The sequence below is a fragment of the Schistocerca serialis genome, chromosome 1 (genome assembly GCF_023864345.2).
Source record: "Schistocerca serialis cubense isolate TAMUIC-IGC-003099 chromosome 1, iqSchSeri2.2, whole genome shotgun sequence".
Taxonomy (NCBI): domain Eukaryota; kingdom Metazoa; phylum Arthropoda; class Insecta; order Orthoptera; family Acrididae; genus Schistocerca; species Schistocerca serialis.
This window is the reverse complement of record NC_064638.1, coordinates 1,094,993,870-1,095,018,929: the sequence shown is the minus strand read 5'-3', so window position 1 is coordinate 1,095,018,929 and position 25,060 is coordinate 1,094,993,870. Positions and strand designations below refer to the sequence as shown.

Below are 25,060 nucleotides of genomic sequence, written 5' to 3'. Positions count from 1 at the left end.
TGTATGTGCATTTCACGTCTCCTTCTAAACCACTGGATCGACTTCAACGAAACTTGAAATACACATCATTTACTATCTGGAAAGAAGCGTTGTGGGAATAAGAAGCATCTGCATCCCATAGGAGTATGGGTGGGAATGAAAGTGGGGGGGGGGGGGGGGGGGACGTAAAAGCTTAGCTCAGGAACGTCTGCTGGAGCAATTTAAACCAAATTTTTATATACATTATACGCAACTCATTACTTTCGTTATTTGTATAATAATGTGCATAAAAATACTGTGGGGGGGGGGGGCTAAAACAGACCTATCACCCCCGGGAGGGGGATTGGGGGTCATAAGCTGTGAATGTAAAAGTACTTGATATCAGTATACACTATGTGATCAAAAGTATCCAGACACCCCCAAAAACAAACATTTTTGATATTAGGTGCATTGTGCTGCCAATTACTGTGAGAGAGCAGAATGGGGCGTTCCGCGGAACTCGTGGATTTCGGAAGTGGTCAGGTGATTGAGTCCACTTGTGACATATGTCTGTACGCGAGATTTCCACACTCCTAGTCATTCCTAGGTCCACTGTTTACGATGTGACAGTCAAGTGGAAACGTGAAGGGACACGTACAGTACAAAAGCGTACAGGCCGACCTCGTCTGTTGACTGACAGAGACCGCCGACAGTTGAAGCGGGTCGTAATGTGTAATAGGCAAACATCTATCCAGACCATCACATAGGAATTCTAAACTGCATCAGGATCCTCTGCAAGTACTATGACAGTTACCCAGGAGGTGAGAAAACTTGGATTTCATGTTCGAACGGCTACTCATAAGCCACACACCACTTCGGTAAATGCCAAACGACGCCTCGCTTTGTGTAAGGAGCGTAAACATTGGTCGATTGAACAGCGGAAAACCGTTGTGTGGAGTGACGAATCACGGTACACAATGTGGCGATCCGATGACAGAGTTTGAGCATGGCGAATGCCAACAGTAAAATTCGGAGGCTGTGGTGTTATGGTGTGGTCGTATTTTTCATCGAGGGGCTAGCACCCCTTATTGTCTTGCATGGCACTATCACAGCACAGGCCTACAATGATGTTTTAAGCACCTTCTTGCTTCCCACTGTTGAAGAGCAATTGCAACTTTCAACACGATCGAGCACCTGTTCATAATGCACGGTCTGTGGCGGAGTGGTTACACGACAATAACATCTATCTAATGGACTGGTCTGCACAGAGTCCTGACCTGAATCCTATAGAACGCCTTTGGGATGTTTTGGAACGGCGACTTCGTGCCAGGCCTCACCGACCGACATCGATACCTCCCCTCAGTGCAGCACTCCGTGAAGAATGGGCTGCTATTCCCAGCACCTGATTGAACGTATGCCTGCGAGAGTGTAAGCTGTCATCAAGGCTAACGGTGGGCCAACACCATACTGAATTCCAGCAGCGCCGATGGAGGGCGCCACGAACTTGCAAGTCATTTTAAGCCAGGTATTCGGATACTTTTAATCACATAGTGCATCTCTGTAATGCCTGAAGCAGTTTCCATTAAACTTGGGACATGTATCATCTGCTATCCTGAAAAAAATCACTTTGGGAGTAGAGCACTATTAACACACTAATGACTCACTATTGACGTAAAAAGTGGTGACGTAAAAGCATAGCTCAGGCACGTCTGGAAAAAGACATCAAAATTTGGTGTATGCATCACTCATTATTTGTGTAAAAGTTCTTTCGAGTAAAACACCAATACTACCCTGGAGGATGGGGGGGGGGGGATGAGGAGTGGTGCATGCAAATATTATGGAAAATCCTGTTAAAAAATGTCAAGAAATGAGAGGAAATAATAAATGTAAAAAATGTTGGTTCCATTTTCAAACCTAAAAAGATTTACCATTGTACACCCATTTTTTCATATTTATTACCCAGGCAAATTATAAGCTTCCTCAGTGTCAGAAGAAAACGCACAGCGAAATTCGCTACAGATACAGAGGAAATAATCAATAAATATCTGAGAAATACGTTAAATATATGTGAAATATAAATGCGTGTATGAAATATATGTGAAGTATGCGCAAACGGGCGGAACCACGAGGATAGAGCTAGTTATAAACATAAGTGATCTAAAATGATATTTTTGCGGGTTTGTTATTCCGTTGCAGGGCCCGCACTATAGGCTCAGCCTAGAGGTCCTATAGAGCGTAAATACGGGTCTAGTTATACACATAGTGCAGACAAGAGCATGCGTCGGAGAACCGTATGATACCTGCTCAAGTGATTGGGCACGTTATTTAAGACGTCAGTGTTTGGAAGCCTATGGTGTTATACATGAGCCACGAGATGTTCTCACTTCGCCTAGCATTATCAACGACGGAAGTGCAGTTCCCCAATGCGGTGCATATATTGTTCGCACTTGTACAGAAGCTGCTAACGAAATTTTTGGTGAACTCTCAATCGGTGAAATGAGTCCGAAGAACTACAAACCAGTTTACTGAACACGGGATATTTTCTCTATACCAAAATGATTACAATGCGAGACAGAAAAGCTGCGGATGTACTGTTGGACGAAGATCAAAACGGATTCCGCAAAGATGGTTCGTGTGTCGACCCTGTATACAATATAAAACATATGATTGAGAATCGCTGACAATATAATTTGGAAACACACATCCCATTCATTGACTACATAAAACGTCCGATAGAGTCATAAGACAAAATCTGTGCAAAATGCTTTTCGCCATGGCTTTCCAAGTCATGTATAGCAAATATACTCACAGTAAACTAGAGAGTTAGGCAAGTTGGGCATCTGTAAACAGTATCGTTCACTCTATAAATTGACTAAATGCTTCGAGAACGTAAATCAACAGTTCCTACCGGGATTCAGCTAAGTCAGCAGAAACAGTGAATGTCGTGTTAGTCGGATATGACTTGGCAGTTTTAGCAGTCTCATAAAACGGTCGCTCATCTGCTAAACAAAATTTCTGAAAGATATAATTCCAAAAATCAAGACCATGACGTTTCTGTAGAAAGACTGCATTAGCACTGAGGTGATTTTGGAACAGCCATACACTTCGAATGTCTTGGACATAATGTCAGACACAGGTGTGAAGGAAAGTCTGCACAAAAGGTTGCATTTTTCAATAAAAAACAATGTATGGCACAATATGTAGGACGCTGGACAGGAACAGCAGAAAAGAAACAAGAAATTTTACAAAACGATGGCTCTCTCATTTCTGTTGCGTGGCAGCGAGGCGGGAGTGCTAAAACGCAGATAGGGGATGTCAACGTGCAGTTAAAGGGTGCTCCAAGAGAGACAGCATAATAGGTGACGATCTGAGAAAATAATTTTTGAGTAAAAGGCAAGTTCTCATATTGTCACTTCTGTTTATCAGGGAGTTAAGAAAAATTCCGTCTATTGCAACTCAATGTTTGTATTTGTGTAGAAACAAAATAAATTTTCATTTGAAAAAGACGATATTTGTGATAAACAAAACTGAAGCAACAACTGAGGAAGAATGGCTGTAAATACTAACAACATTTTCATATTGTCTTTCTCAGGTGATAAAACTTTGAGAAAGTAATTCCGACGTCTACTCTATGCTTTGGTTAGGAAGCTTTCCAATAAAGGTCGGTAGAAGGAAACTCAAGTAGACAAAGATGTCGCTGGCATCTTCTATAAGTAATGAATTGCTGCTGGAACGCGACAATTATCAATAATAAACTGACGGAGATTCCCTTGGTAGCCACGTATCCTCTCATTGATAGAACGTCGGAAATTCAACGACTAGGTTAATGAAGCACACTGTTTAAAACTTTCAATTCATTTACAGAATTTGGAATTTACAATCACAGTCAACCGCGAGGGGTGCTGACATTTCAGATGAAGGAAAACTTTTTGTCATTATTTTAAAATAGTTTTTACAGGAAAGTAACTACAAATAGTGTTAAAATGCAGTTCCAGAAACTATGCGTCACTAATGGGACTAGAGTATCTTGCAAACGAAATATGTTAACAAGAACAAGCAATGTTGCATACTACAAACATCGCCCCAAGTTGTTTATAACATGTATGCACACCACGTCAGAAATTAATAATTTGGATGACTGAATTAAATATGTATGGAATATAGTTAAACAAGAAACAACACAACTGAATTTTTGGTGTATGTATTTATGAGAATTTAAACTCGAAAAAACTCGTTTCAGGGCTTCTTAAATAGGTCATTTCAGTCACTGCTGCACTTCGTGTTATTGCAATTTTTGGATAGAGTAAAATCAGTAAGTTAACATTCTTTCAGCTTGTCGTAGCAATGAAGCTAACAGGCAAAGGACGCTTTATTAGGAATATACACCTGGTTACGCCATATACTGGCCTGAAGTTTAGGAATGTGTTGGTGTCTGGAGCACAGCGTTATGTAAAAGTGAAACACAGATTGTGGCAAAACTGTTGAAGACTGAATTGGAAATAACTGAACTGTTGTGATACAGAATGACATAGAGACCAAATTCGTTTGAGTGATTTAAATACGTAATACTTTATTCTATTTAAATCTGTATCCTGCGAGTCCCGCTGCTGCTATTTTATAGAAATGTGCTCAAAACTATTCCCGCAGCGACTCTAAACAGGTCAAGTAATAAACCAGTCCCTAAAACATTGAAATATTTGAAATGGAATATTGCGGATCTTAGTTGTGAAAGTTGTTTAACAATCCGAAGATTTACATGAGGTAGAGTGAGGTAGATGACGCCATAACACTAGCGGGATGAGTGATAACTATAAATAAAAAAATTAAAAAAACTATTTTTGAATGGTGGTATTCTTGTGTGCAAATTGAAACATAATTCTCAATTAGGATAAAATTTGACGCATAAAACGTCCAATTTTATTAAACTTCCTGGCAGATGAAAACTGTGTGCCGGACCGAGACTCTAACTCGGGACCTTTGACTTTCGCGGGCAAGTGCTCTACCGGTCCGGTACACAGTTTTAATCTGCCAGGAAGTTTCTTATCAGCGCACACTCCGCTGCCGGGTGAAAATTTCATTCTCTAATTTTAATGTTTTATTAGTCTCAGGAGTATATTTATTTTGTATTCATAGACCAACATTTCAGGTGTAGGTTACAAAACAAAAACTGATTTTTAAAACAGTTTTAATAATCGTCAATTCTTATTATATAAAAAACTCTGCATACACAGCTGAAATTTTATAGCTAAAATTAAAATACTGCTAATAATGTGTTGACTACTAACCAGGAATCCTTCCGTAAATAATAATGGTATTTATAACGCATATTTTTAAATACACATAACTGCATGTTTGTATAACTTTACGGATGCGGAAAAAATACTTTTTTTTTCATTTTCCTCTCAACTAAAACTAATCTTTAATCACAAAGTCAGATTTCGCACATTCTAATATTATAAATAATCATGACTCTGAGGCAGAACAAATTAGGAAAAATGTATTTCTTTCTTGTAGCTGAGGTGGCAGATTGCTCCTGACATGAGGCAGTTTGTGTCACACAGTGGGAACTGATAGTATGAAATGAGCAAGCTAAGAGGAACACGGTAGTCGGATTTCATTGGACGCAAATTGTGCCATTGGAAGGATATGTATGATCTGAAAATTAATCAGAACTTCCTGCTTATTTTATTTTCAGATATTGGAAGCTTACAGCATTCTCTGTAATATTGCAAGAGGTAGAGACATAAACTCTGTTAACACACAGTTATTTGCACACGAGCGACACAACCGAGAAAAATTTTCCAGGACAGAGAAGCAAAACATACATTTCAATACAGCAAAGAGAGAATTAAGTCGTTGATGTGCCGTAGTTTTAGGCATGAAAATACTGTTTACACCTGCTCCTAACGTTTTATGCGACTGTGGAGGAAATAATCTGATATGGAACGCTTGGGGTCTAAGATGTAGAGAAATGCATTATAATTTGCGATAAGGAAATTTTAACTTGATGTGTCCAATGGTAGCAATGTTTGTTGGAATACACACACAACATTTTGTAATTATTTATTTGTGTCGTCATTCGAAAGCGTCGTCATGGTGTGAATTTCTTGAACAGAGGCGGCTAATGGAACAACGACGTTACTTTCAGTGTGTGTGAGTGTGCTGTTAAAAAGTCCTTACTATACCCCCCTTACCCCTTTAAAAAAAGAAAACTGATGAAGAATTGTAACAAATTCCACGCCACAGGTTTGAGTCAAGTGTCCATAGCCTTAGGTCGAGACGTACTTGACGTATCTAGTAAATAACTGTAAGCAGTTCTCAATAGCTAGTTTAAAAACGTTTCCAGAATTTCGTGACTCAAAGTTTTCCACATCATGCTACTTAGTCCAGAGCAGTGTTCATCCTGCAGGCAGTTTAAAGTGTTGACGTTGACGCCTTGAACGGCGAAACTCTGCAGTGATCCAGTGCCGGCCACGAGGTACCTCAACACTTCACTAGCCAGTGACAGAACGGCTGATCTCTTTGTGTGTATGGTCGCGATCACACATAACTATCACTAAAAGACAAAGCGGGTCATAATGTAGACGAACCATGCACAGAAAACTAATGTCACCAGTGGCATAAGACCGTTTACCCTTTGATTACCGACGACTCGCCTTGGCGAATAAGGCCAAACGTGTCAATCAATATGTTGTCTAACCTTTCCTTAATCAGTAACTAATGTAAACAAAAAAATGTTCAAATGTATGTGAAATCTCGTAGAACTTAACTGCTAAGGTCATCAGTCCCTAAGCTTACACACTACTTAACCTAAATTATCCTAAAGACAAACACACACACCCATGCCCGAGGAAGGACTCGAACCTCCGCCGGAACCAGCCGCACAGCCCATGACTGCAGCGCCCTAGACGGCTCGGCTAATCCCGCGCGGCTGATGTAAACAACAAGGTTTGTTTTTTTCTCCTTCCTGATGTGTACGTTCTTTACAATTAACTGACATTAAATTTACATGGGAGACAAAACAGCGCTGAATGTATTTTTGCGTTCTTAATGCCAGTTTAAAAGTCTAATTTTTTTCATTTCAGTTCAACATTAGTAAGAACTTAACTTTTTCACTTCAGATTTACAATAGACTCTTTTATACGTATTGCTAATACTTCTTTGAACAATAAACACATTTAGTTGTGACATTAGCATTTAGTTTCTGCTTGAAATGCTGTCTCTTTGCTTTTACTGTCCAGAAAGCTAGGATAACATGTTTTGTTGTGGTGTTACGTGCACAGGCAATGAAAATTAATATTTTCGAGATACGCAGAGTGTTGAAGCATATCCATCAGAGTATATTGTAAAGTATTGCTAAGTACTACAAGTCTGCTCCAAAATTAATAATTTGCTGTCAGAAAGTTTTTCATCTTGTTCTGAAATTATTCTCAAGTAACAGGTAAAGAAATTAGCGTTATAAAGCAGATATAAGCAAACAGTTAAGAGATGGAAAGTCAATAAAAATCGTTAACCATTGCGGCGCCCTCATTTAGCCGTTCTCGCCACGCCGTTCTCGGAGAGATTTCGTCAACCATTTGGTCGTGGGTTGGAGTCACGGGTGTGGCCTTCTTTTACGCGTTGTGTGTAGTCTTTTGGTGGCGGCTCGACACAGTTCTGGTCATTATAACCTAACCTTACCGGAAAGCGAAAATCTTCACTGTAGGAAACGGCATGGATTTTTGTAAACAGTTAGCTTTATTATTCCATGACACCCAGCTTGATGCTGTATTCCGTGACTTGCAGAAGGTATTCAGTACAGTTTTGTATTGTTGCCTAGTGTACGAAAGACGAGCTTACGGAATACCAGACCAGGTTTTTTGATTGGATTCAGGGGTCACTAGCAGACGGGGAATTTGTCAGATGTCAAATTAACTTCGTATATTTAATATGCAGGATTAATATTTTGCCAGAAATTTGAATTTTCAATTTTGTTATTGTCTTTTTTATAAAAAGCCATAACTCAAATTCTAATCATGCAATTAATCTGAGAATTTTATTGTAGTCACCTGAGAATGTTATAAGACCACTGAACTACAGTTTTTAATTTATGGTACAAATTATATCATTGACAGAGTTTTTAATTTTGCTCATCCAAAATTAACTTTTTTCTACATACAATCATCTAAAAATCAGGTTTTAATTGCAGGATTTCTTATTTTTTAGTTCCAGCAAGACAGCAACACGTTACGAACAGTTCCTGATAATTTCATAGCATTAGCGCATATACTTTTTGAGAAAAGACTTCTAATAAAGTAAAAAATGTGAAACAGAGAAAATGCGGTTCAAAGATTTTCTTCTCATATTTCTACATGTAATAAACGTACCTCAATTTTAAAATCCTCCATACTGATACTCCTCATCCTCCAGGTTTCTCTTCTCTCCTCTTCGAATCTGCCTGGCCTGTATTTGCAGGTAAGGTACTGTTCTGTTAGTTTTCTTGACCCTGCTCTCGTCGATGGTGTAAAAAGCTTCTGCTGTAAACACACCAGGATCTATACCAACTCTCTTCAGTACTTTAATACTGCCATTATTTCCGTTATTGTAACATAAAACTGCTTCATAGACGCCTATTTCGAGCACTTCAAGTCTACAGAATGTCCTTTTTGAGCATCTAATCCAAATTTAATTATTGAGGCTTTCATTTACATTTTGTGTCTTTCCGTGAAGACACTTTTTGTGTTTGCAAGAAACCTGAACGTGGGCTTAATTGAACTGATAACAGGTTCTGGTAGTGAGTGTTTATGTGAATAAGTTTCATTTCTGTTGTTGAACTTACACCACCGTCCACAGATTGTGCATTGATGTTTGGTTCAAAAATGGCTCTGAGCACTATGCGACTTAACTTCTGAGGTCATCAGTCGCCTAGAACTTAGAACTACTTAAACCTAACTAACCTAAGGACATCACACACATCCATGCCCGAGGCAGGATTCGAACCTGCGACCATAGCGGTCGCTCGGTTCCAGACTGTAGCGCCTAGAACCGCACGGCCTCAACGGCCGGCTGATGTTTGGTCAGTGGATTGTTTGCGGAATAAAATTGCCCACACAACACGTTTGTGGAAAAAAAATGCCCACACAACACGCCTCATTGCCTCTAAATTATGTATATTTTGCCTGATAGCTCTCCCATAAAATAACTGAAGAGAATCAACTTCTTTCAGAGTAAGCCTGTCTGTTCGTCCTAGTGGTTTTCCATCCTCAAGTACTTCACCTTTCATCTCTTTCAGCAAGCGAGGGAGCCCACCACCAAGCCTCTTTTCGATGTGGCTAACTCATTCCAACTTATCCATTGTTGTATTCTACGGATTTTTATCTGTTACAGCTTTAACGAAGAGGCGTCCGCATCACCAAGGTATTTAGTATGTCTTAACACCATACTGATCCTTAGATCTGGAGAACATCCTCGCAACTGTAGCAGCCTCCAAGCCCCCACTTGAGCCACTATAATTTTTAGAGCATACTACTGCATGCTTTTCATGCACAGTTTGTCACTGTCTTCATTGTTGGACGTTTTCCTTGTTGCACACTGTTGGCAGTATTTAGCCGTAATTTCTACATCTAAAATTTTACCTGAGTCAATACCAATAACAGATGCAACTCGATACAGAGATGTGTGACCCCTCTTATCCAGGTCCCATCTACAGACACACACAGGTCAGTAACATTTGTAGGAGATTCACTGTCATGAATATCTACCCAAGGATCTATTTCTTTTTCGTTTATTTCCAACAATTCCTCCACTGTTTTTTTCAAAGAAACTTTGGCAGTATGGCATACAGCATCAGACGTTTCTTTATTTATTTTTTCAAACCTTGCACAAGGTGGAGCCATGCTCAGAAAACCAAAAAACCACACAATAAATTACCTCCTTCCCTGCCCTGTCCAAGGAATCTCAGAGCATATGCTAACCTATAATTGCTTTCATAGGCACCAGTGTCAGTTTTTTTGGAGGAGGCAAATGACAATTCATAGCTACAGGAAATATAAATTAATTTAAAATCACAAGCTATTCCCACTCCTCTTTCTTCAACAACAACCATGCATTCCGTATTTTTACAGCTAACAGATGAACATGAAAGCTTTATAGCCTGGCAGAGAAGCTCTAAATCAATAAGTCTGAATCCAGTGGAATCCATATCAACATCATTCACGCACCTGTACAATTTTGTTGTCCCAAATTTCGATGCTGAAGCTTCTTTCGAGATGATTCCTCTTTTTTGTTGGTGAACCGATTTCCATGAAACCTCCATTTTCCTAAACACAGTTTTTCCACCACCCAATATTCCTAAATCTTGACTTCCACTTAAAAGTTTGCGAATTCAACCTTCCACCTACTAGTATGTGTCAGAAAGAAACGTAAATAAACCACAGGCAAGAAAGTTTTCAGGCAAAGATATAGATGTCAGCCAAAGGCATAGATGTCAGGCAAAGATATCGAAAAAAATAGTCTTCATACTGACAGAAATTCCGCTGAAGCAAGCAGTTTCCCAAACGTCGGAAAAGGTGGTAGTGGCCGCCAGTGCAGAGTTAATCAGTTTAACAATTTAAAGGCATTTCTAAAGCTGCTATCACGATAAAATTCACACACGACATAGATTAAATTGTATAGATCAAGAAGATAATATTTTTGAAAAATCGATTTTTTGGACGAAAATCCATTATATCCCCCCTTAATATCCAGGAGTAAGCGTTCGGAGCTATTTAAAGTGGAACGAGCGCGTAAAAATAGGCGCAGGAAAAGCAGGTACCAGACTGATATTCATTGAAAGAATTGCAAGGAAATGTAATATACCCATGAAAAAAGTAGCTTATCAAATCCTCTTTCGACCGATTCTTGAGTACATTCTGGGACTCTTACAAGTTAAAGATTAATGGAGGAGAAGGAAAAACTCTCGCTCAACAAACTTCAATGGCAGACACTCCAAGAGAGTGGTTGTGGATCGCGGAGTGGTTTATTGTTAACTTTGCCAGAGAGTAAGTGTGAAGAATGGTCAGGCAGCATATTACTACCTTAGCACAATACGCCTCGCGAATCGAGCGCGACGGTAGAAATAGAGAAATTAATGTTCAAACAAATTTCGGGCTTGCAGCCGGTCGTCGTTCAATACTTCGCACGATATTTCAACTGGGCACCTGCCAGTCGTCTTTAGGTGAGCCGTCGCAAACTGGCGAAAACGTTCTCCGTTCCGCAATATATAGCGGCAGCGTGGTTCAACTATCAAGTTTTCGACGCATGCGCAGAATACTTACAGTACGCTATATATTGCGGAACGGAGGACGTTTTCGCCAGTCTGCGACGGCTCACCTGAAGATGACTGGCAGGTGCCCAGTTGAAATATCGTGCGAAGTATTGAACGACGACCGGTTGCAAGCCCGAAATTAGTTTGAACAGTCAATTTACCGGGAAAATTTTAAAATTCACAGAGAAATTAATGTTGCGGGTGTGGATGCTCACCGACAGTCTTTCTTCCCGCTGTCCATTCGTGAATGGAACAGGGAAATGGTGAAGCAATAACACTCTCCATCACAAACCGCAAGGTGACTTACGTTGTACAGATATACACTCCTGGAAATGGAGAAAAGAACACATTGACACCGGCGTGTCAGACCCACCATACTTGCTCCGGACACTGCGAGAGGGCTGTACAAGCAATGATCACACGCACGGCACAGCGGACACACCAGGAACCGCGGTGTTGGCCGTCGAATGGCGCTAGCTGCGCAGCATTTGTGCACCGCCGCCGTCAGTGTCAGCCAGTCTGCCGTGGCATACGGAGCTCCATCGCAGTCTTTAACACTGGTAGCATGCCGCGACAGCGTGGACGTGAACCGTATGTGCAGTTGACGGACTTTGAGCGAGGGCGTATAGTGGGCATGCGGGAGGCCGGGTGGACGTACCGCCGAATTGCTCAACACGTGGGGCGTGAGGTCTCCACAGTACATCGATGTTGTCGCCAGTGGTCGGCGAAAGGTGCACGTGCCCGTCGACCTGGGACCGGACTGCAGCGACGCACGGATGCACGCCAAGACCGTAGGATCCTACGCAGTGCCGTAGGGGACCGCACCGCCACGCCCCAGCAAATTAGGGACACTGTTGCTCCTGGGGTATCGGCGAGGACCATTCGCAACCGTCTCCATGAAGCTGGGCTACGGTCCCGCACACCGTTAGGCCGTCTTCCGCTCACGCCCCAACATCGTGCAGCCCGCCTCCAGTGGTGTCGCGACAGGCGTGAATGGAGGGACGAATGGAGACGTGTCGTCTTCAGCGATGAGAGTCGCTTCTGCCTTGGTGCCAATGATGGTCGTATGCGTGTTTGGCGCCGTGCAGGTGAGCGCCACAATCAGGACTGCATACGACCGAGGCACACAGGGCCAACACCCGGCATCATGGTGTGGGGAGCGATCTCCTACACTGGCCGTACACCACTGGTGATCGTCGAGGGGACACTGAATACACGGTACATCCAAACCGTCATCGAACCCATCGTTCTACCATTCCTAGACCGGCAAGGGAACTTGCTGTTCCAACAGGACAATGCTCGTCCGCATGTACATGTATCCCGTGCCACCCAACGTGCTCTAGAAGGTGTAAGTCAACTACCCTGGCCAGCAAGATCTCCGGATCTGTCCCCCATTGAGCATGTTTGGGACTGGATGAAGCGTCGTCTCACGCGGTCTGCACGTCCAGCACGAACGCTGGTCCAACTGAGGCGCCAGGTGGAAATGGCATGGCAAGCCGTTCCACAGGACTACATCCAGCATCTCTACGATCGTCTCCATGGGAGAATAGCAGCCTGCATTGCTGCGAAAGGTGGATATACACTGTACTAGTGCCGACATTGTGCATGCTCTGTTGCCTGTGTCTATGTGCCTGTGGTTCTGTCAGTGTGATCATGTGATGTATCTGACCCCAGGAATGTGTCAATAAAGTTTCCCCTCTGGGACAATGAATTCACGGTGTTCTTATTTCAATTTGCAGGAGTGTAGATGTGGAGTTCACGAGTATGTCACGCTGTGATAAGGCTTTTGTACAGGTCTTGAGCAGAGAAAGTGGATTACCGAATAAAACACATAATGCACTATTTATAATGACGCACTGCAACTCATATCTTCCTAGAGAACTAATAAGGGACCGCTTGAGTGCGAGGTCGCAATAGGCCAATGATGTTCACGGCGTTCGACGCCCCACATATTGTCTACCGTTCAGCCACAATATTGGCTACCAATGGCAAAAGGGGCCGGGATTGCAGATGTCTAATGGTGAGCAAAGTACGAGGCTACGGAGCGCAGATGAAACTGCTTAGCCGACGAGTAAATCACAACAGTGCTGCAATGTTAGCGGCGTTGATACGAAGCAGGCAATGGCAATTATGAACAAAGCAAACACTGCATTATATCTACAACAACAGTTGCCGTGGTTGAAATGTTGACATTTCGTCAGAAAGGAGCCCAAGGAATTTCTCAGAGTGAGAAAGAAGTCGCAGAAGAAATATTAGCTTTCCAGCAAAATGAGTGGACTATGTGGTGCCGTATAGCTCGACTGTGCGGTCAACGAATATGAGGAATACAATGATGGCGATACGTGCTTAATAAATGAAAGAGATACTGAAGCAGGTGCGGAGCCATGCAGTCCATCATCATTGTCCGACAGGGAGCCACAAATCCTGACTCCAGTGAAACGTATTAAAGGGCACTGCTTGTTCAAGGAGAGGGTGCTAAACATAATTACGTACATGAAAGATCATCCGCAGCATAGTAAAAATAATTATGAACAGATTTCGAATACGTTCGCAGCAATATGACCGTATAGTGCATAACAAAAATTATGGATATTCAAGGGAGGACAAGGCGAACTTGTTACAAAAACTTCTGTTTCCAAGTCTCAATGATACTCGATTCAATTTACAGGACGTGACTGACAGTGACCTACTGCGTTATGCACATCATATTGTGCGCGACATAGAATACAGTGATTTCAAGGGAAGCAGTGGAAGGTTGTATAGAACTCATACAGTGTTACAGATATGGACGATGTAAGATAACGAAATTTCAAACAATGTGTCACCTTGACGCTGCACAACAAAATGCGGAATCGGCCAGAAAATTTGTAGTTAGATAAACAAACTTATCCCACCGTTCAGTAAGGAATTTGGTTTCAACTCTGAACAACCGGGACTTGAAGAGGAAATGCATATGTAAGGAACCCTGGAAATTAGAGGTACCAAGAGAGTTGTATCAAGATTAACTAACACCAATATCTTACCGCATTCATATACAATTATGCCGACTGTTACTCCGGATGGTAAATTGGCTGGAAAGTTACTTATTGTGCTGTGAAAAGATGGAGGTGCTCTGCCCTCTACGATTCTTCCTCGTGTGCGTGACATTGGAATTGATAACACATGGAACCACTGGACCAATTCAGCCCCTGGATGTTTGTTTTCAAAAAATGGTTCAAATGGCTCTGAGCACTATGGGACTCAACTGCTGAGGTCATTAGTCCCCTAGAACTTAGAACTAGTTAAACCTAACTAACCTAAGGACATCACACACATCCATGCCCGAGGCAGGATTCAAACCTGCGACCGTAGCGGTCTCGCGGTTCCAGACTGCAGCGCCAGAACCGCGCGGCCACTTCGGCCGGCGATGTTTGTTTCTTCCGAGTATATAAAACATATTATCACACTATCTGCAGCTGCGCCATAAAGGATAGCCAGTTTAACGATAAGCTCCACGACAGACTGTTTCATATTTGGTGGCATGCCGTCACATTCCATCAATTTTCGTCACCCCGTCACGCCAATATGATTCTAAGCGTCATAGGTATCCATTCATTAAGAATGGATACCTAGCTGAACGTCCAGCCCGGTGGAAAATGGATTTGTTTTTTAATAAATTTCTAGTTATGGCAACCGTTACGAAACAATTTATTTAAAATGCTCAGACATAAGCAGTTCCTTCTCTAAATCCTCGCACGAACGAAAAAATGGCTGACATCGAAGTAAGTGTCCAAGGAATAGAAAAGCAACAGAAATCACTTAACAGAGGAAAGTCCACTGGGCCTGACGGGATACCAATTCGATTCTACACAGAGTACGCGAAAGAACTTGCCTCCCTTCTAACAGACGTGTACCGCAAGTCTCTAGAGGAACGGAAGGTTCCAAATGATTGGAAAAGAGCACAGGTAGTTCCAGTTTTCAAGAAGGGTCGCCGAACAGATGCGCAAAACTATAGGCCTATATCTCTAACATCGATCTGTTGTAGAATTTTAGAACATGTTTTTTGCTCGTGTATCATGTCATTTCTGGAAACCCAGAATCTACTCTGTAGGGCCGGCCGCGGTGGCCGTGCGGTTCTAGGCGCTGCAGTCCGGAACCGCGGGACTGCTACGGTCGCAGGTTCGAATCCTGCCTCGGGCATGGATGTGTGTGATGTCCTTAGGTTAGTTAGGTTTAAGTAGTTCTAAGTTCTAGGGGACTGATGACCTAAGATGTTAAGTCCCATAGTGCTCAGAGCCATTTGAACCATTTTGAACTCTGTAGGAATCAAGTGGCAGAGTCTGCAAGAGAGGCGCTCTGCATCGCGGTGTAGCTTGCTGTCCAGATTTCGAGAGCGTGCGTTTCTGGATGAGGTATCGAATATATTGCTTCCCCCTACTTAAACCTCCCGAGGAGATCACGAATGTAAAATTAGAGAGATTCGAGCACGCACGGAGGCTTTCCGGCAGTCGTTCTTCCCGCGAACCATACGCGACTGGAACAGGAAAGGGAGGTAATGATAGTGGCACGTAAAGTGCCCTCCGCCACACACCGTTGGGTGGCTTGCGGAGTATAAATGTAGATGTAGATACGTTAAACACAGTAAGTGCCTAATCTCACATTTGTAAGGAGAATCAAAAACCAGTGTACCTCCTTTTCTTTATAACATATTTGTATCTAAAAAACTGAGAAGATATTCTGATACCACAGAATTATGATGCTCTCGTCATCACTGAAGAAAATGATCAGGCAAACATAAAATAAATAATTTATTAAAAACGTTGGAAGTGCCAATAAGAAAACTTCTGTTTCAAGTCATACACTAGATTTTATTTGTAATAATAAAGTACAGAATCTGAGCAGTAATATTTCAAATACTACAACCGTCAGAAAACCAAATATTTTAAATTTTTTACAAAAGAATAATAAGACTGATTCCAGGGAAATATAATTCAGTATTGACTTTCGTTTCTAACACAACTCCATTCTTGGATCTCATGTTGCACAGTTTGCTGTCGAACTCCCTGTGCTGTTGAAGAAGAAATGGGTATTCGTAACGTTTTCCAGACACAAGTTGTTTTGTCTGTTCATTTCTCCAACCGCTTTTAGTATTTTCAGAACCCAAATTACCTCCTTCATTAAAGAGGTGTTTCACTGATACAAAAGAAGCCTACATGTATTGTTCTTGCCACACGAACTGTCCATCAGCTAAAACGGAGGAGAGTGTAACGAATGGCACTCCGAACTGCAGAGGTTACTGCTTGGCACTAACAACGGGACGGCATCTACTAGTCATCGACGATTTTATCCAAATTTATGGAATGCGCAGGGCTTGACCAGAAATGAAAGTGACAGTAGAAGGAGCACCAGATGGCCAAGCATTTAGAAAAAATATAGCATTTTCCGCTCGGATTGGGCGGACATAAGCTATTTATGTTAGCGTAATTTTCAGGCAGCGATTGGCGCAGCCGAAAGAGTAGAGAACGGTAATCCGAGGGTCGTGGGGTCGAGTCCGTGTGCAGAAACATTTTTTTACTCTCAACACTGCATATAAACCAAAGTAATGCTCAGTATATTGTGTTTATTAATATTTTCATAAAATACCTGGAAAGGAAAGGCAAAGGAAAATTTCCAGGAAGGGATTATACTTACGGCGTACACGAGGCTCTCCAAATAATTTCCCAACTAGGGATTGTAATTCAACCATGCAGGACTTACTTCGACCTGGTTTGCTGCCATCTCTCCGAAGAGAGGGAATCTTTTACGAATGTAAACCACGTTTGTTTTTCTGTATCAACTTTAAAACACCCATGTAGTTGTGAAAATGTTCCATGTGTAACGTGTGTACGATGCTGAGAAAATTACTGTTTCCCCTTCTTTACCATAAATATCACCCCAAATTAAAATAATTCTCGTGTACCCTTTACAAACCGTCCCTGGAAATTTATTACCAACTTCAAATTTTTCCTTTACCTTTCGTTTCAATAACTTTCATGAAAATATTAATAAATGCAATATACTGACGATTATTTCTGTTTATTTTCGGTATAAGTCACTTAAAACCTGAAAACAAAAGTAAAGCTTCCGCATAGAGAGTCGACCCCACGACCTTCGGATTATCGCTCCATTCCCTTTCCATTGTGCCTAGCGCTGCGTGGACACCACGCTAACTTAAATGGTTCATATATTGCCCGACCCGTACCAAAATTTCTGTATTTAGGGTTCCGTCCCTCAATATATAACATCCGTAAAAACGGAAGCCTTACAGTATCGCTTTGTTGTCTGTGTGTCCGTCTGTCTGTGTAATCGACTGTTAAGAATCCTTTTTCTCACGAATGAATAGATGTTCCGAGTTCTAATTTATGTTGCATGTTAAGATCTATGCTCTCATGGCGATATAAAAATTCTGAGATTCTAAGTCAAAGCAATCAAAAGATACGCCATTTTGTCACACATTTTGATAATCGAAAACTCACTCATCAAAACCTGTACGGTATTTCCCGTTGACCTACAATCATGAAATTCGGCAGGAAAAAGGATTTAGCAGTGCAAGTAAAGCAAAAAATCTGATACTTGTTAAATTATAGTTACACCATATAAAAATATCTTTTTGTCTTTTGAAGATGCATTCCATCCATCATCCGTCAGAAGCCTAGAAGAACATTATTGCATGCCAACATAAAACGTAAGTTGTAGTCATGTTTTAGTACGCAAACAAAAAATATTTTATTAAATCTTCTCCCTCTAGATCGTAAGCTGAAGTTCCCTGTTCGCTTCTTTTTGTAAGTGCGCACTAGTCTGAGTAGCTGTAGAGATTTTGGTACGTTCACGGAATCCCTGAGGCCAATATGATGCCAACATCGATTTCAATAACAGGCAAAAATCGTTAAGATTCTTGATTCTCAGGCTAGATTAACTATACATATACATTTTTAAGTTCGGATGGTACCGTCAGTGTGAGAGACCTACTCGCTTTTGGACAATTTTCTTCTAAACGTTCGGCCATCTGGAGTTCCCACTTCTGCCACTTTCATTTCTGATCAAGCCCTGCATATACCATAAATTTGGGCGAGTTCCGTAATAATGAATGTCCGAAAGATATTCTCCACGATTCGGCAGTAGGAATAAGTGTAGGGTCATGCAGGTAGCGAAAACAAAACAGCACTGAAAAGGCGTTTTGTGAAAAAATTGCCGATAGATCGTTTAACATTTCCAGTCTTAACTCAATCGCTAAAAGCAGAATACTTATAGTATCAGTGTGTTGTCCGTCTGTCTGTCTGTTCGTCCGTCCGACTGTTAAAATCTCTTTTCCCAAGGAACGGGTTGACGTATGAAATTGAAATTTACGGCACATAGTGCGGCCTACGGTCTCTTGGCGGTGTAATGAATGTAAGCTAATTCAATGAAATCAAAAGATAAGGCCATTTATGGCATATTTTAATACTCGTAAACTCACTCATCCAAACCTATAGGGAACTTCCCCTTGCCTAGAATCACGAAATTTGGCAAAAAAGAAAAAATCTGAGAACTGTAAATCTGTAATTATCACACCAGAAAAATGTTTTCGTCATTTCTTATCTGACACACAGTCTGTTCGTCCGTCTATTAAGTCCCTTATTTTTTAGGAATGGGTAGACATACGAAGTTGAAATTTTTGTTACATACTAAAATCCATGGTCCCTTGGCTATGTAAAAGAATTGAAGCTTCTAAGTCAAAGCAGTTAAAAGATGCGGTCAATAATGTGATATGCTTTGATAGTTGGAAACTTACTCATTGAAACTTATATGGTACTTCCCGTTAGACTATAATCATAAAATTTGGAAAGGAGCAAGGTTTCACAATGCAACCAAAAGAAAAATCTGAAAACTGTAAATTTATAATTATATGCCGCCAAAAAAAGTATTTTTGTGATTTCTGAACTGACTCTGTCTGTTCATCTGTCTGTAAAGACTCATTTTCCTTAGGAACGGCCAGATGTATCAAGTTGGAATTTTTGACACACACTAAGGCCTACTTTTCCTTTGTTGTGTAAGAAAATTGAAGCTTCTATGTCAATGCAATTAAAAGATACGGCCATTTACGTCATTTATTTTGACACTCGGAAAGTTACTTATCAAATCCTATAGGAACTTCCTTAGAACTATAATCGTGAAAATTGGCAGTAATCAAGATTTCACAGTACAGCCAAAGGAAACAATCCAAAAACTGTAAATTTGTGATAATTCGGTTGTGTAAGAAAATTGAAGCTTCTATGTCAATGCAATTAAAAGGTACGGCCATTTATGTCACATATTTTGATACTCGGAAAGTTACTCATCAAATCCTATAGGACACTTCCTTTGGACTACAATCATGAAATTTGGCAGGAATCAAGATTTCACAGTACTACCAAAGGAAAAAATCCAAAAACTGTAAATTTGTAATAATATGAGACACAAAAATATTTTTTGTCATTTTTTTTATACGATGTTGAAGTTGGAATTGAAACGGTCAGTAGTTCAGCATTCAGGCTGACTGCGTGGCAATGGTAAAAGTGAAACATCCTGCAAGGAATGACTTCGTTGTTCATATGAAGTGTTTCGGAATTTATCCATCTTCAGATACCCAGGAGCGATTATTGCACATGGGTATGGCGTTTCAAGTTGTTTGTGAAACAAACGTTTGCAGACATAAAACTTGAAGTAATCGTTCCTGTGTATCTGATGACGGCTAAATTCCGAAACGTTTTTTGTCATTTGTTATACGATGTCAAACTTGAAATTGAAACAGTCAGTATTTCTGCATTCAGGCTGACTGCGTCGCAATTGTAAAAGTCAAACATCCTGCAAGGATGTCCTATAGGACACTTCGTTTGGACTACAATCATGAAATCTGGCAGGAATCAAGATTTCACAGCACAACCAAAGGAAAAAATCCAAAAACTGTAAATTTGTAATAATATGACACGAAAAAATGTTTTTTTGTCATTTGTTATACGATGTCAAACTTGAAATTGAAACAGTCAGTAGTTCTGCATTCTGGCTGACTGCGTCGCAATGGTAAAAGTCAAACACCAGGCAAGGAATAACTTCGTTGTTCATAAGAAGCGTTTGGAAACTTATCCATCTTCAGATATCTAGGAGCGATTATTGCACGTGGATATGGCGTTTCAATTTGTTTGTGGAACAAACGTTTGCAGACATAAAACTTGCAGTAATCGTTCCTGGGTATCTGATGACGGCTAAATTCCGAAATGTTTTTTGTCATTTGTTATACGATGTCAAACTTGAAATTGAAACAGTCAGTAGTTCAGCATTCAGGCTGACTGCGTGGCAATGGTAAATGTGAAACATCCTGCAAGGAATGACTTCGTTGTTCATACGAAACGTTTCGGAATTTATCCATCTTCAGATACCCAGGAGCGATTATTGCACATGGGTATGGCGTTTCAAGTTGTTTGTGAAACAAACGTTTGCAGACATAAAACTTGAAGTAATCGTTCGTGGGTATCTGATGATGGCTAAATTCCGAAACGCGTCATATGAGCAATAAAATCATTTCTTGCCTGATGTTTTACTTTTGCCATTGCTACCCAGTCAGCCTGAACGGAGAACTACAGATTATTATAGTAATGGTCGCTTGCCACCTGCATGACTTAAAGTCACATTTATATTATTGAAATTAAAATGTTCGACAAAATCTTGGAATCGCCTGGATCGATATCTTGCCGGTACCAGTGTGGGTAACAGGCAAAAATGGCCGAGGTTCTCGAGTGCCGGAATGTAAGAATTATATATTTATGTATATAATAAAGTTTGTACGGAACCCTCAGTGTGCTAGCCCCGCTCGCAGCAGGCCAGTTTGTTTTTCTTTCTGTTGCGGTTTCGCGGCGACTGACCTGAGCGTGGAGCGCGGCGGTGCGGCTACTGGAGGAGGGGCGGCATGGCGCGCCAGAGCGTGATGAGCAGGCTGAAGCTGGAGTCGGACTGGCCGGGGGCGGCGCCAGCGCGCATGCTGGCCTGTCCTGCTCTCCGGCTGCCGCTGCCCGCTGCCTGGCCGCTCGCCGCCGTGTGAGGGCTGCCGCCGCGGCCGCGCGCCCTATACACGCGCCGCCGCCGCCCCGCGCACGCGCCGCCTCACGGCGCAGCCTCCGGCGCCGCCCCCGACAGCCCCACGGCTCCGGCGCCGGAAGCCCTCCGCCTTCCGCCGGCTCGTTACCGTGGACACGCGCGCCTCGTTACGCTCCAAGGCATCCTCCTGTGTCGCAGCTCAGCTGCTGCTCCACTTCCCTTTCCATATGTGTTGCACACTGAGGTGACACGAGTCACGGGACACCTCTACTTTTGCCCGGCGTAGAGCAACATATCTACTTAGCATGGACTCACCGTTCGAAGCCCCTGACGAAGTATTCTACATCAACGTGACGTCTACGTGAATTACTCTGCTGTTGTTGTTGTTGTGGTCTTCAGTCCTGAAACTGGTTTGATGCAGCTCTCCATGCTACTCTATCCTGTGCAAGATTCTTCATCTCCAAATACCTACTGCAACCTACAGCCTTCTGAATCTGTTTAGTGTATTCATCTCTTGGTCTCCCTCTACGTTTTTACCTTCCACGCTGCCTTCCAGTACTAAATTGGTGATCCCTTGATGCCTCGGAACTTGTCCTACCAACCGATCCCTTCTTCTAGTCAAGTTTTGCCACAAACTTCTCTTCTCCCCAATCCTGTTCAATACCTCCTCAATAGTTATATGATCTACCCATCTAATCTTCAGCATTCTTCTGTAGCACCACATTTCGAAAGCTTCTATTCTCTTCTTGTCCAAACTAGTTGTCGTCCATGTCTCACTTCTATACATGGCTACACTCCATACAAATACTTTCAGAAACGACTTCCTGTCACTTAAATCTATACTCGATGTTAACAAATTTCTCTTCTTCAGAAACGCTTTACTTGCCATTGTCAGTCTACAGTTTGTGTCTTCTCTACTTCGAACATCATCAGTTATTTTGCTCCCCAAACAGCAAAATTCCTTTACTACTTTAAGTGTCTCATTTCCTAATCTAATTCCCTCAGCATCACCCGACTTAATTAGACTATATTCCATTATCCTCGTTTTGCTTTTGTTGGTGTTCATCTTATATCCTCCTCTCATGACACTGTCCATTCCGTTCAGTTGCTCTTCCAAGTCTGACAGAATAACAATGTCATCGGCGAACCTTAAAGTTTTTATTTATTCTCCGAATACCTACTCCGAATTTTTCTTTTGTTTCCTTCACTGCTTGCTCAATATACAGATTGAATAACATCGGGGAGAGGCTACAAACCTGTCTCACTCCCTTCCCAACCACTGCTTCCCTTTCATGTCCCACGACTCTTATAACTGCCATCTGGTTTCTGTACAAATTGTAAATAGCCTTTCGCTCCCTGTATTTTACGCTGCCACCTTCAGAATTTGAAAGAGAGTTTTCCACTCAACATTGTCAAAAGCTTTCTCTAAGTCTACAAATGCTAGAAACGTAGGTTTGCCTTTCCTTAATCTAGCTTCTAAGATAAGTCGAAGGGTCAGTAATGCCTCACGTGTTCCAACATTTCTACGGAATCCAAACTGATCTTCCCCGAGGTCGGCTTCTACAAGTTTTTCCATTCGTCTGTAAAGAATTCGCGTTAGTATTTTGCAGCTGTAACTTATTAAACTGATTGTTCGGTAATTTTCACATATGTCAACACCTGCTTTCTTTGGGATTGGAATTACTATATTCTTCTTGAAGTCTGAGGGTATTTCGCCTGTCTCATACATCTTGCTCACCAGGTGGTAGAGTTTTGCTATTCACAATAAAGTGCCTGGCAGAGGGTTCAATGAACCACCTTCAACCTGTCTCTCTACCGTTGCACTCTTGAACGGCACGCAGGAAAAAAGAGCACTTAAATTTTCCTGTGCGAGCCCTGATTTCTCTTATTTTATCGTGATGATCATTTCTCCCTATGTAGGTGGGTGCCAACAGAATGTTTTCGCAAACAGAGGAGAAGACTGGTGATTGAAATTTCATGAGAAAATCCCGTCCCGACGAAAAACGCCTTTGTTTTAATGATTGTCACTCCAATTCACGTATCATGTCTGTGACACTATCTCGCCTATTTCGCGATTATACAAAACAAGCTGCCCTTCTTTGTACTTCTTCTGTGTCATCCGTCAGTCCCACCTGATGCGGATCCCACACCGCATAGCAATACTCCAGAATAGGGCGGACAAGCGTGGTGTAAGCAATCTCTTTAGTAGTTGCACCTTCTAAGTGTTCTTCCAATGAATCGCAGTCTTTGGTTTGCTCTACCCACATTATTATCTATGTGACCGTTCCAGCCGACCGGAGTAGCCGAGCGGTTCTAAGCACTACAGTCTGGAACCGCGCGACCGCTACGGTCGCAGGTTCGAATCCTGCCTGGGGCATGGATGTGTGTGATGTCCTTAGGTTAGTTAGGTTTAAGTAATTCTAAGTTCTAGGGGACTGATGACCTCAGAAGTTCAGTCCCATAGTGCTCAGAGCCGTTTCAACCATTTGACCGTTCCAATTTAGGTTATTTGTATTTATTAAGATGGTATCTGTTCTTTCAGACATGTCCGAAAGAACAGATACCATGAAATTACAATGAAATGTACACCCTTAGCTGCTTACAGACGTTGACATAAGTCAACGCGGACAGATTAAAATGGGACTCGGACCCGGGATCTCCTGCTTGCATGGCAGACGTTCTATCCATCTGAGCCAAAGAGGACACAGAGGATAGCGCGACTGCAGGGATTTATCTCTGGCACGCCTCCCGCGTAATCCCCAGAGGATAGCGCGACTGCAGGGATTTATCTCTGGCACGTCTCCCGCGTAATCCCTAAGTATTTAGTTGAATTTACAGCCTTCAGATTTGTGTGACTTACCGCGTAATCGAAATTTAGCTGATTTCTTTTAGTACTCATGTGAATAACTTCACAATTCAGGGTCAATTGCCACTTTTCGCACCATACAAATATCTTATGTAAATCATTTTGCAAGTCGTTTTGATCATCTGGACTTAACAAGACCGTAAATGACAGCATCATCTGCAAACAGTCTAAGACGGCTACTAAGATTGTCTCCTATGTCGTTAATATACACTCCTGGAAATTGAAATAAGAACACCGTGAATTCATTGTCCCAGGAAGGGGAAACTTTATTGACACATTCCTGGGGTCAGATACATCACATGATCACACTGACAGAACCACAGGCATATAGACACAGGCAACAGAGCATGCACAATGTCGGCACTAGTACAGTGTATATCCACCTTTCGCAGCAATGCAGGCTGCTATTCTCCCATGGAGACGATCGTAGAGATGCTGGATGTAGTCCTGTGGAACGGCTTGCCATGCCATTTCCACCTGGCGCCTCAGTTGGACCAGCGTTCGTGCTGGACGTGCAGACCGCGTGAGACGACGCTTCATCCAGTCCCAAACATGCTCAATGGGGGACAGATCCGGAGATCTTGCTGGCCAGGGTAGTTGACTTACACCTTCTAGAGCACGTTGGGTGGCACGGGATACATGCGGACGTGCATTGTCCTGTTGGAACAGCAAGTTCCCTTGCCGGTCTAGGAATGGTAGAACGATGGGTTCGATGACGGTTTGGATGTACCGTGCACTATTCAGTGTCCCCTCGACGATCACCAGTGGTGTACGGCCAGTGTAGGAGATCGCTCCCCACACCATGATGCCGGGTGTTGGCCCTGTGTGCCTCGGTCGTATGCAGTCCTGATTGTGGCGCTCACCTGCACGGCGCCAAACACGCG

At 42.2% G+C, this 25,060-nt stretch overlaps 1 protein-coding gene across 2 annotated transcripts in view; it reads right to left on the bottom strand.

The window, feature by feature from the left end:
• The window catches only part of LOC126416224 (sodium-dependent dopamine transporter), a 558,982-nt gene extending 537,772 nt beyond the window's left edge, over nucleotides 1-21,210 (bottom strand). For both annotated transcript variants that reach the window (XM_050083832.1, XM_050083839.1), the window contains exon 1: nucleotides 21,139-21,210. The gene's annotated coding sequence lies outside the window, so the exon portion shown is untranslated. The remainder of the gene's footprint in view (nucleotides 1-21,138) is intronic.
• Nucleotides 21,211-25,060: the final 3,850 nt, after the last annotated feature.